Raw genomic sequence first — 12556 nt, 5'->3', positions numbered from 1 at the left:
CTTATGTGGTATTGCAATTTTTTTTTAGCTGGAGAGTCTTTTACAGTAAATGCAATTCCTAATGTGTACATTTAGAGACTGTGTGAGTGGCTTCATTGAGTTTATATTGGGATTCTTCTCAAAGCGCCCACGTCTTCACATTGGCCCCTCTTGATAACAATTAAACAACCAATGACGATTTCTCTCTGCTGCTAACTACTAAGCCGTTGAATATTTGAAGCTCCTTGTCTGTGATTATTTTTTTTCTTATTAGTTTACAGTTTTGCTGATTTATTTTTCTGCACAAAAGCAAGAAAAATGAATTTTTTCTGTAACCTTTTCCATTTATTGGTGTATTATTTTGCGCAGGGAAGTATCATCTTAACAAATTAATTTCGATATTACTTTATACGAGGAAAGGCGTGGTAGTAACAGAATGAGAAAGCTCGATGCCATTAAATCCGTTCTTTTAAAATCACATTTTGTATTTGAATAATAACAAAATTTTCATTAATTTTATTCAATGATGGTCCTTTCAGACAGAAAAATTTCCGGTTTGTTCATTTCTCTATGTAAATACTTAAATCCAAATAAACAGATTTCTATTCCATATAAATAGTATCTAAACAAACATCGATATAATTTAAACAATCAAATTAAGCCAATACTGGTATATAATAATTTTGTGAAAAATTTAAAAGTTAAACTTTTGCAATTGCACCAAATGTACCTTTATTCGACACATAATTTTACATTTTTAACGAATAATAATTTTCATCAATTTGACGTTTCAAAGATATTTTGAAACCCTCATCTTAGATCTGCAAGTTTACATAACAAAGTTTACATTTCGAATATTTCAAGCAAGACCTCTCAACAATACAATCAATAAATGACTCCAGTGATAAAATCATAATTGAACTGATCAATGGTTTTAAATAATTCCAAATATATATGCCCTACCGGCGGTAAATTAAACGATTTTGGAAACCCACGTTACTGTTTCATTTTTAGAGACAATGAAGTCCATACACTTGCTTCAGTTATTTATTGAGCCAGTTCACACGTACATGCAAAACTAAATATCTATGGATCTATTCAGTTTCCTGATTTTTTATAATTTTAAAGCAAGAACGTGACTTATTTATAAACAATGTCAAAAAGTGCATTTTTCAGGGAATATTGATAGCTGATGAGTCCCCTTTGGATCGAATTTAATTTCAATGTAAAACTGAGTTTCATAGGCATATGTGTTGGACCCGGTAAACATTTTCAAGTGATCATATATATTGTGTGGATACAAAAATAATTTATAAGTGCTTCATAGATGAGAATTTGCTAAACAAAATTGAATAAAAAGATATAAGGTGACAGATTAATTACATATTAAAAAAGAGAGCTACTTAAAGCATACCCTGCGTATGATCGAGACCTACTATTTCTACGCAATTCCAAAGCCATCTGACTTACTCTTTTCCTCTGCCGTTCAGTATTAACCGCCGAGTGGCCACATTAGGCACAACATATATAAAGATTTTTAAAAATTCAACAAAACAATATTTATATTATTTCAGAACTGAAAACAAACATAAACAAAAATGTAATTCTAAAGTTCCTGATAACCGTGAGTGTGAAATTTAATTAAGTAATCTTACATGTTAAACAAAATAAAGTTCCTATATATAATAAGATAAAACTTAAATAAGAAGAATATTAATATAAGACGAAAAGTACAAAATAATTAGTTGCGAACTATTCTAATACGGACGCAACTTATAGAAAAATGGATCATTTCAGTTGAGAAGTGAAGCAAAAATAAGAATATTTTAGTGCTCAAAGCTCATCCAAGTGAGGTAATCCGAATAAGTAACAATTGAAAGAAGGTAAGATTTGGACTCACCTTTGTAGAATAACAAATTATTTTTACACCCTTAATATTATTGAACCAGGAATACTGGGTTATAAAAAAGACTTTTTAAGTTGGCTCCAAAATTGTGAATACATCGCAGATTATACAAAAAAAACTAAATTCTCTATCAGAAACACAAGACTTATAACAATAACAAGACTAAACAGCCAGACCAACTATTAACTCTTGCTATCGGTGACCATCAATCAATCAGCTTCAAGTTAATTAAATAAAACCATTCATAGTTTTTGTGAATATAATTATATATTATATTATTATATTATATTATATTATATTATATTATATTATATTATATTATATTATTATTATATTATATATTATTATTATATTTATATTATATTATATTTATTATATTATTATTATATTTATAATAAAATGTAGTATTATTATTTATAATATAATATATTATATTATTTTATATATTATACATTACATTTCATTATTTTATGTATTACATTATATTATGATATATATTTTATTACTTTATATATATTATTTTATATATTATATTACTTTATAAATATTGTTTTATGTATGACATCGTATTATTATTATATTATAACACTTTTTATATTATACTACTTTTTTTATATGGTATAATATAATATACCATACCATATAATATATATTATTTTATATTATATTATAAGATTTTATTATATTATATTATATTATATATTATATTGTATATTATATTGTAAATTATATTATATTGTATATTATATTATATTCTATATTATATTATAATATATATTATATTATAATATATATTATATTATATTATATTATATTATATATTATATTATATTATATTATATTGTATATTATATTATATTATATTATATTATATTATATTATATTATATTATATTATATTATATTATATTATATTATATTATATTATATTATATTATATTATATTATATTATATTATATTACATTTTATATTATATTTTATATTATATTATATTATATCTTATATTATATTGTATTATATTTTATATTATATCTTATATCATATTTTATATTATATTATATATCATATTTTGTATTTTATTAAGCGGAATTCATAGAAAATGTGCTGTCAAACCTAAGAACTGATGAGGTTGGGAATTATACCAGAGATGCGCATTTATAACTACTTCATGGCTTCAAATCGGTTGACTATATTCTAGGGTTAGAAAACAACCTTGTGAATATATACAAATGCAGTTTTGATGGAAGTTGACATGTAATTCTTTAATTATCCTAAGCTTCAAGAAATCAGTGATTAGAATTTTCGCTTTGAGACTGCTAATCGGCAAATTATAGTTAAATATATGTTGTACTTTAAAATTGTGGAAGAAAACATTTTTGGGTACTAAATATATTATGGGACATACAATTTGCTCCGATGGATCTTAAAACAGCTAATAAAATATGCGTATATTTAATAATATACAAAATATAGTTATAACATTATTTTCGGTTGTTTATTTGCAAAGTATTTTCTATGATTAGTAAATGGAAGGATAGTGATGCATTTATTCCAGCAGTGGCTCATGCGAGCCACAATTTTATTGAGATCAAGCAGGACGTTTATTGGTTTCAGAATTACACATGTGCGGTTATCTTTTGTTTTTAATTGTTTGTGCCTTGATTCAGCTAAATGTTATTGGTTCAGATTCAACCACTTTTTACTTCTAATACGCAGAGGTCTTAAAACGCTGATTATTTTTTCTCTTGGTATTACCCACGAAGTGACGTGCTACGATTTCTGTTGTTAACGATGATATAAAGGTTGTTGGAGGTCACAGTTTTTTGAAATCGGGGTTCTTCAAAAATTTGTCTTGAGAACTTGATGTCCGAAAACATATCCGTTCAGTATTCCTTTTTAAGAGGACTAGTTTGAAGAAAAACCATTCCAATTGCATCGAATTATTCCATACGCTTTTATTTGGCGTATTTGAACATGTTTGGTTTGATATATTTTTCTCCCAGTTACACATCAAAATTGGATAGGTATGTCAATAGTATGTGTCATATCTGTGCCACACTTTAAATCCCCATTTAATGGGTTTATTCCTACGTAATCCCGAAAAAAGTCCATTAGTGACGATTCGCTAGTACTTTGTCTATTATTTAATTTATAATGCCATATATGTAATTATGTGTGAGGAAATTGTTTACATGTTAGAGTAATTATTTTCGTTATTACTTTGGGTTATTTCTGTAATCATAATTTGGGTATATACTTCCTTCATAATTTTGAATAAAATAATTTGGGCAATAATTATTTACTTAACGCCAGCAAGAGCATTCTAGTTGAGTTTTACATGAACGACGATATACTTTATGTATCGTTAAGTTGAGAAATGTCATTTAAGCTGTTTCGAGCATAGTGCAGAGAAGTATACACATAAGCATCCATTTACGCTCGCAAGTGCTTTTATTTAGTATATGCGTGTGTACAACTAAGAACACAGTTTATTCATTATAAGCAAATAACAAGACCACAACAACTTCGCTGTGTAGCTGTGTATGATAGTGGAAGCAAAAACACAACAACAACATGGGAAAGGCAGACAACACACAACCAATCAAGTGTTTTTGAATCAGCAGAATAGCAAAGCATAAGAATAAAAAGCAGCTCAGCTCATCTCATTTGGTTGCGTTTAGCTTTTAATTACTGATAAATAGACACAAAGCAAACAACGTTTCAGTTGGCTAAACTGTAGTATATAAGTAAATAAAAAAAAGCGCTGTGTTTTTTTGTATGGAGCGCTGTATTAAATGCTGCTTTGCAATTGGTTAATTAGAAAGTAATGGGATCTTGTTGTTCATATCGTAAATTAGAATGCTTCTAACAAATATTCGCTTATACACTTAAATACATAAAGAGAACAGTTAATTCTTTCATTATACTGAATAATAATAAAAAAACTTTTATGGATTTAAAATACATATTTAAATGAATCAATTTTTATGTTATGAAAATATAGTAAACAATTTATACGTAAAATCACAATTTCTCTAGTTACGTCAATAATACTCACTAAAAACATTAAGTCTATTTTTTCGTAAATGAAACTACAATAAATAAAAAATCGATAAATTCTTTTTATTTTATTTGAATAATAAATATTTTCATTGTATTCTTTCATGGTAAGTTTGAGTTGGAGAGCACTTTAAAAAAGGGTAGTTTCCATTTTTACCCTATATTTAATTAAAATATTCCTAGATCGCACGTTAGTTTACTTGGAAAAAACATTTTATTAAATGTAATTTTAATATCATCCTAAGCTATAATAATTAAGATTTTATCAATAATTTCGCGCTCAATAATTAAAGGAACTTTAGCTGTCGTGTCAGAAACACCAACTTAAGGTGAGAAAATTGTCCATGGCACGGTTTCATGTACCACGAAAAGTATTTTCTTGCAAATAAGATGTGTGAAATCTCTCTCACTCTATCTCGCCACTCTTGAGTCCTTCAGTACAAATGCAAGCATTTGTAGCGGAGAATTCGTTCGGTGTGAGCCTCAGTTATGTAACTCAAGTGGAAACAGTTGGCTCTTTTGCGACTACTACATGCATTATTTACAATAAATGTTTACACCGGCGTTATATAACATAACATTTTATTCGATTTTTTATAATTTCAATTCGCTTCGCTTAATATTTGGAAGTTCCCCTCGTAATGGTGTTTTGGTACTTGGGCTTAGTGGGATATGAAAATAAAATACATATATAACTGGAATATTTTTATTTCCAGTTATTCATGTTTTATTCGTTCGTTAATTCTAGTCCTAGACTATTAAACAAATAGTCATAAAGTAAATATGAAACCAAAACTGTATCGAAGTATGTGAATTAAATATTAATAAAAATTCTAAACTAATTCTCAATAAAAATTAATTTCTAAAATTTAGCTCTAACTTACTTTTTAATCAATACAAAACTCTTTTTAAAGTTTTTTTAATCTATTTGATATATTAAGATTTTATATATTATTTTTACGTTATCGGATGAATTGCATAATTTATATCATTTTAGTGGGGATGAAATTCCTTAAAACTTAATCACAATTTTTTAACTATATTTTTCCTGCAATTTATATTTTTTGGTTTTAAGGCAAATAATTAGTATGAGTATAAATCAAAAACTCATACTAATGTATAAGTAGAAAATATTTGGAGAGTAATAACATTTAATAATATACTAAAGCACTATTTACTATTTACTAAATCGAATAAGGAATAAATGCACGTTCCCCTACATTGCCAATTGCCATAAGCCACAAGCCATAAGCACTGCACTGTACATGTTTTTTCAACTAACAAAAAACAATAGAAGATAAAGTTGTCATTAACAGTCTTTGTTCTCTTGAGTGTGTTGAGTGTTTTGGTTTATTGCTCCACTCAGTGAGCTGAGTGAAATATTTTTAATTAAACGAAGCTTACTGTATTTACCTATTACTATCACATACTCAAATGCACGACGCTGTACTAAATTTAAAGGAGAAAAAGAAATAGCACGCATTTTATTTGCATGAAATTAGCGCATCATTATTTTCATTTGCTGTTGCCTCATATTTCGCTATGTGCGCGAAAGAGTGAGTAAATTAGTGTAGATATATTGTTATATACATTTTATTGGCGTTAGTTGGGATGCTGCGTTTCGGTTTCATTCGCTTAGGTTGCCATTATACATTTTTGTCATAACATATATATTTTTTAATATGTGTTTTGTTTTTAGGGAACGTGTATTCAAAGGGTAAATAAAGTCGCGATGCTTAGCATAGATTCTTCTTACTGACAAATACATACACATACGTACCATTTAACAAGTAGGCGTGAAAAGTATATGAAAAAGCTTTTTCTTTTCTTTTTCCCCCCCACTCGTTTGTATTCCACATGAAATATTCCCGTCTGTCGCCTCTGTTTTTTAATTATGTTTACGAGTACATATTTACATTTTGTAATTAAGCACGGATTTGATTTGGTAAATAATAAACTGGGGCGTTGCCCTCACACTGAATTAAGACCTAATTTTCTTTTAATTACTATGGTGAGGTGTACTCCTTAGGTGTTGACCAATTATCTACTTCCTTTGCCATATCATTAGTAATATGTAAACATCGTCGTAATGCGTTGCCATCAAATCGAATATAGATATGTGTACAGAGGTAAATATAAGCGAAACTCAGAGCTCCACCTCTAAATAATATTTTCTTGCCATTCTTTTATTATTATACAGCTCCATACGTACATTAACACAATCTTTAAAATGTTATATAAACTATACTACATGTAAAGACTGACTAAAAAATATTAACTAAGGCCCCAAATATATCTTTCTAATAGGCTAAATTATAATAAGTAATATTATTTAATTCATTCATTCATTTTTTGGTTCTAAATAATTGATTGCATACAAACAAATAATGTAATTATCTAATATATAATGATTTATTGCAAAATTTCATAGAATAAATACCCAATTTCTTATCTATATATTACTTGTATTTAAAAACTCGTCTATATATAAAATATTTTCACAAATAAAACTTTAATGATTTGTCATCAATGCAGATGACTTTTAATAAATTTAAAAAAAATTTGGTAAATTTCGTGTTTAAAAGTATTCTTTTTTTTTTATAAATAATTGCAAACTATTTAGGATAGAGAATCCGATGTCTCAGATCCACAGACCGCTGAACTTGTTCCAACAAGCTCTTATATATATTATTACACAAATCTGAGTACAGAAACGATTCAAAAGCTTTCCCATTTTGAAATAATAATATGAAATGTATATAATATATATATGTAAATATCTCTATTTAAGCCGTGCCAAATAAAATATGGACCTATAGGCCTAAGTAGATCGATAGGAGCAGCGATATGACATAAGCCGCGCCAATATATTTTAAAAATTTTTATCGATGAGGCATATTTTCATATCATATCCATTTATTGTAAATAATTACGAAGTTTTAAATGATACGTAATTTACTCCTGTCGTTACGCCCACCTAAACCAGTCGAAAATACGTGTCTATCTAATTCTATGTTATGCAATATACATATGATATATGTATATGGAAAAATATGTATTTTATACATAGCTCTGTGACTGCTCCGGTGGTGAAGTTTGCAAACTTATTTAAAATAGTTATCTTTCCTTTTTTGAAGACAATAAATTGAAAGATCATTTATAAGGAGTACAGGGAATAGTATTCCAAGGTTCTGTTATTCATCATTTCTGGTACTTTAAGAGCATATAAACCTCATTCTGGAGTATTTTCAGAAATAAAATAAAATCAAATTATGAAAATAAAAATCAATAATGCAAAAACTAAGGCTCTGTTTATAACGCGTAAGTGAAGACAGAATCCGTCAAAAGTGAGAGTGGGTGATATGGTGATAAACTGGGAGGATAGCTTTAAATATCTCGGCATCACGTTGGACAAACGATTCACATGGCTTAAATATGTTCAACTGAAAAAAATTAGCTGCGCCAAAATTTTTCATTACCTCCAACGACTATTTAGAAATGAAAGTCTCAACGCTAAGAACAGGAAACTGATATATAACCAAATAATTCGTCCCTCACTTATATATGGTTGTGTAGCGTTTAGCAAAGCTTCAAACACTACTATTCACCAGCTAGAAATTGCACAAAGTCAGGCTCTGAGAAGACTTTTCAAAGTTGCTTGGTACATTAGGGCGAATGACATCCTCAGGGACCTCAAGATTGATCCCATCAAAAAATACATAAAGTATAGAGCCCTGAAATTATTTGCGAAATCTGACAGACTTACTAACACCGCGTTATCAAATCTCAGAATGGTTACAGGCTCCTCGGAGAGGTATGCAGATCTGAGGTCAATTATTGCTTAGTCAAGGCGAAAAGAGGGGTTTTGAAGAAACCTCGCAGTTACTAGAGAGGTGCACTGACTCAACTAGCCTCAACATAATAGATTAAATGTAACATATACAGATAAATAACTATATTTTTTTAGTTTTTCTTAACAAGTCCTTGACTTTTCAGTAAAACGCTTAGTATTATTAATAAATATGAAAATATTTTAATATATTTTTCTTGTTAGGTTTTTGTCTGAGTCTCTACTTTTTTTTTTTAAGAGTTCCACATGCTCTGGTCATAATGATTTTAAAAATTGGATAAATATATCTCGCGACTGTAATAAAATACTTTAAATATGATTTTGGTGGCCATTCCAGAGTAATCCTCTAATATATATCTCTCATACGAAACAACATTGCAACTAAATATTATATTTGTTTATTATTATTAATTATCCAATACATATGTATATCTGTTTTCAGTTATGTACATACATATGCATACATGTATATTAATGTATGAATACATTTCATTAGCAGCTATTTGAAATGTTTAAGTAAATAAACTATGAGTAGAGTGATTATAATATAACGTTCGAGTATATACATATGTACATATAAGTGCAGAAATTCTAAAATATGTGTCTCTTCGGCAGTAATTGGAGCGCATGAGAATCTTATATGTTAGTTAAAAATAATTTGCGCAAATGCGAGTATTTGTACACAAGCCGACGAACAATACAACGATTAGGAAATGAACCAATCAACATCCTAAAGTTGCAGTGCTCAGTGTCTGCTCTCCATTTAAATCCAAGCATGCAAAAGGGAAAACGTAGATTGTAAGCAATTAAATACCATTGTTAGACAAACCAAATTTTGCCATTGGGGGTGTTAATTATTACGAACTTTGAAAGAGAATAAAGAATTCATGGTGAGGAGAGCATTCCTGACTATTGCACCAAACACAATTAAAGTAAAACAGCCACACCGCATAAGTTTGTACGTTACTCATTATTCATGTCAGGGGTTTGCCAGTGTGTATGCGTGTGTATGTATGTATGCATGTGTATGTATGTAAGTGTGTGTGTGAGTTTGAGCAATGAGTTGGAGATTGAGCGCTGCCTTAATTAATTAACTAAGAGTGTAAAAGTTATTTACAAATGCAGCTAGCACATGCCTTTGCTACTAAAGCTGAAAGTTAATTGGTGAAACAAGTAAATAAACTTGTAGTTGCAGAGGCAAAGGGTACACAGGGTACTCGTTTTGTTTTTGCAATCTGTGGAAGATTTAATTGGCTGTTGCTTTGTACTGGCGGTTCATTGTACATGTTAACTGGTTAAATAAATGTTTATATTTCTATGTAATAATCACGATAATTAAAATTATTTGTCGCTTATTGATGTTGAGAACATTGAAAATATTATATTTTTTAGTTGTATTGCATCGGTCGGATTTGTAAAAATATTTTTAATAAATCAGATCAAAATTTCAAAATCAGTTGAAATTTTATTATTATTTTATTGCCATATGAAACGTTCATTTCTTATACTTCGATAGATAAGAAACTAACTTCAAGGAAATCAAAATTCAGACTTTAATTCTCAAATTTCGGAGTTTTCATTTTACCCGACTTAAATATGTTGACAATTAATTTTTAGGATTTATCAAAATTTTTATTTCAGACATTTAAAGCCATAATGTTGACTTTAAAAACTTCAGAGTTTATATTTGAAAATTAAAGGCTAAGATTTGTTTTTAACGAATTCTAATATGAGCAAAATCAAGAAAATAAAATCGTTAATAAAAAGTATATCAAAATTTCCATCAATAAAAATTTTTTCACTGTCACTTTCAAAGACTTCCAATAGTTAATTCATAACTTTCAAAGTGTACAGTACGACCTCGAAGATTGCGAATATCGCAACTCCTCGGTTATTGCAACCTCTTAAATTTTCTCTGTATTACCTTTGATATTGCAACTTTGAAAATTGACTACAGCGAAAAATACAACTTCTGCTAATTATTTTACTCTCTTGCATTCTTAATATTTTATTTATCAGTTGTATTTATTTGTGTATTTATTTGCTCCCCTATACTCAATTATAAAAATTCGCGATTATACTCTCAGTGTACATAGGTTTTCTATAAAAAAAGCCTGTTGCAACATAAAGCATATAATTTACGTGGTGCTGTTTGTCTTTTGGCTAATGCAAGGAAAAAAATTCCATCAAAGGAAGTTTCAAACCATAAAATAAAATAACGGACAGAGGACTCATGACGACAACATACTGTCACATCAAATAAGAGCTAATATTATCGAATAATTATAATTATTATCGCATACACTTAGCATACGCATGCAATGGGCTGAGGAAAATTCCAGCCCTCTTACTAAAATTTTAATACTTAAAGAACTACAAAATAACGCAGTTGAAATACATATTAATTGCAATAAAAAGAAAGCTGAAATAATAATTTGTTATTATCATAAAATATGACTTCAATTATGTTATTATAAAAAAAAATAAGTATTCATATTATTTTCTAATAAACTTTGTGTTAATGTCTTTCTAATTGATTTAAAAATTTTAGATGCACTAAATAAATTGAACTCGATTATTGCAACACCCTCAAATTCTATTAGTTGCAATCTTTGAGGTCGTTCTGTAATCAGAATATTTCAACTTAGCTAAAACAGTATAAATGAAAACAGCACTTATAATTAAGATGAAGCACCAATGCCTCTTTTTAAATAAACCTTGGCTAAGCATATTTCATGTAAAAATCCTTAAATCTGCTCCACGGAATTAAACCGGTTTAACACGCCTGCTTGAAAAGACTGTAAGGTTCATTGTATTGTACAAAAACGCCAAAAATTTAAAACATAGTGGTACGTATATTCTATATCGGAGACACTGCAAACACAGATTTTAAATATATCTTGCGATTCTAAAAATAATCTTAAATCAGGTTAAAATCAAACTTTCTTATACTTACACATTTTATGAACATACCTATGTATGTATATTCTAAGTAACTTAGAGACTGTTAGCTCTATAGTGGTGATGGAGAGTTAAAATAAAACTCGGGAATCTTATTACCTACTCACACAAGTTATAGATATGCATCGTTTTATATTTTAAAGGTTTACACATTTAACTCAAAGTGTCTATGAATTCTTATATATTATGGATGATCACCTTCAGAAGTTTTAAAAATTTAATTCTACAGTTGACAGGATTAAGAGTTAGAATTCAAATTTTTGACAAAATTGCATAGGTCAATACCCAACATTTTAGATATATAAACAAACAGCAATAACCCCAATATTTAACATAACTAAATTGAAATAATTATAATCTGAAATAGCTATGAGACCACACCTGCAAAAATACGATTAATAAAAAATACTAAAATAATATTTTGGAAATAAATAAGTACTCCCTTTGATTAATTTTTTAATGTTTTATTGCTTTACAATACCTTCTCAGTAGAGTAAGAAGATATTAAATTTTAAAAGAACATCGAAAATCATAGGCGCTTTATGAACTATACCAAACGATTTTATAGATCATCATAGGCACATCGTATCCACTTCCAGAACCAACGTAAGGTAACATATTCACCTTACAACAAGTAGTGTTTCTGAATTATTGATGTTAGTTACGTTCAGAATTACTTGCTTTTGTGTATGCCCTAAAGAGTAAATAACCAAAAAAAAAACGCTTAAGCCAAGACTATAGAGATAGTGTGATTTTTAGGGGTTCGCATTTTAAAAGATTTTCCCGAATATCAAAAACGT

General features: G+C 28.3%; 1 protein-coding gene across 3 annotated transcripts in view; it reads left to right on the top strand.

Annotated features, from left to right (window-relative positions):
- The first annotated feature begins 1692 nt into the window (after positions 1-1692).
- LOC119675082 (zinc finger protein 2) overlaps positions 1693-12556 on the top strand; it is a 92093-nt gene continuing 81229 nt past the window's right edge. For all 3 annotated transcript variants that reach the window (XM_038086269.1, XM_038086268.1, XM_038086270.1), the window contains exon 1: positions 1693-1862. The gene's annotated coding sequence lies outside the window, so the exon portion shown is untranslated. The remainder of the gene's footprint in view (positions 1863-12556) is intronic.

This window comes from Teleopsis dalmanni, chromosome 2, assembly GCF_002237135.1.
Source record: "Teleopsis dalmanni isolate 2A chromosome 2, ASM223713v2, whole genome shotgun sequence".
In the NCBI taxonomy this organism is placed as follows: Eukaryota; Metazoa; Arthropoda; class Insecta; order Diptera; family Diopsidae; genus Teleopsis; species Teleopsis dalmanni.
The sequence above is the reverse complement of the archived record's forward strand: the minus strand, read 5'-3'. Positions and strand labels throughout refer to the sequence as shown.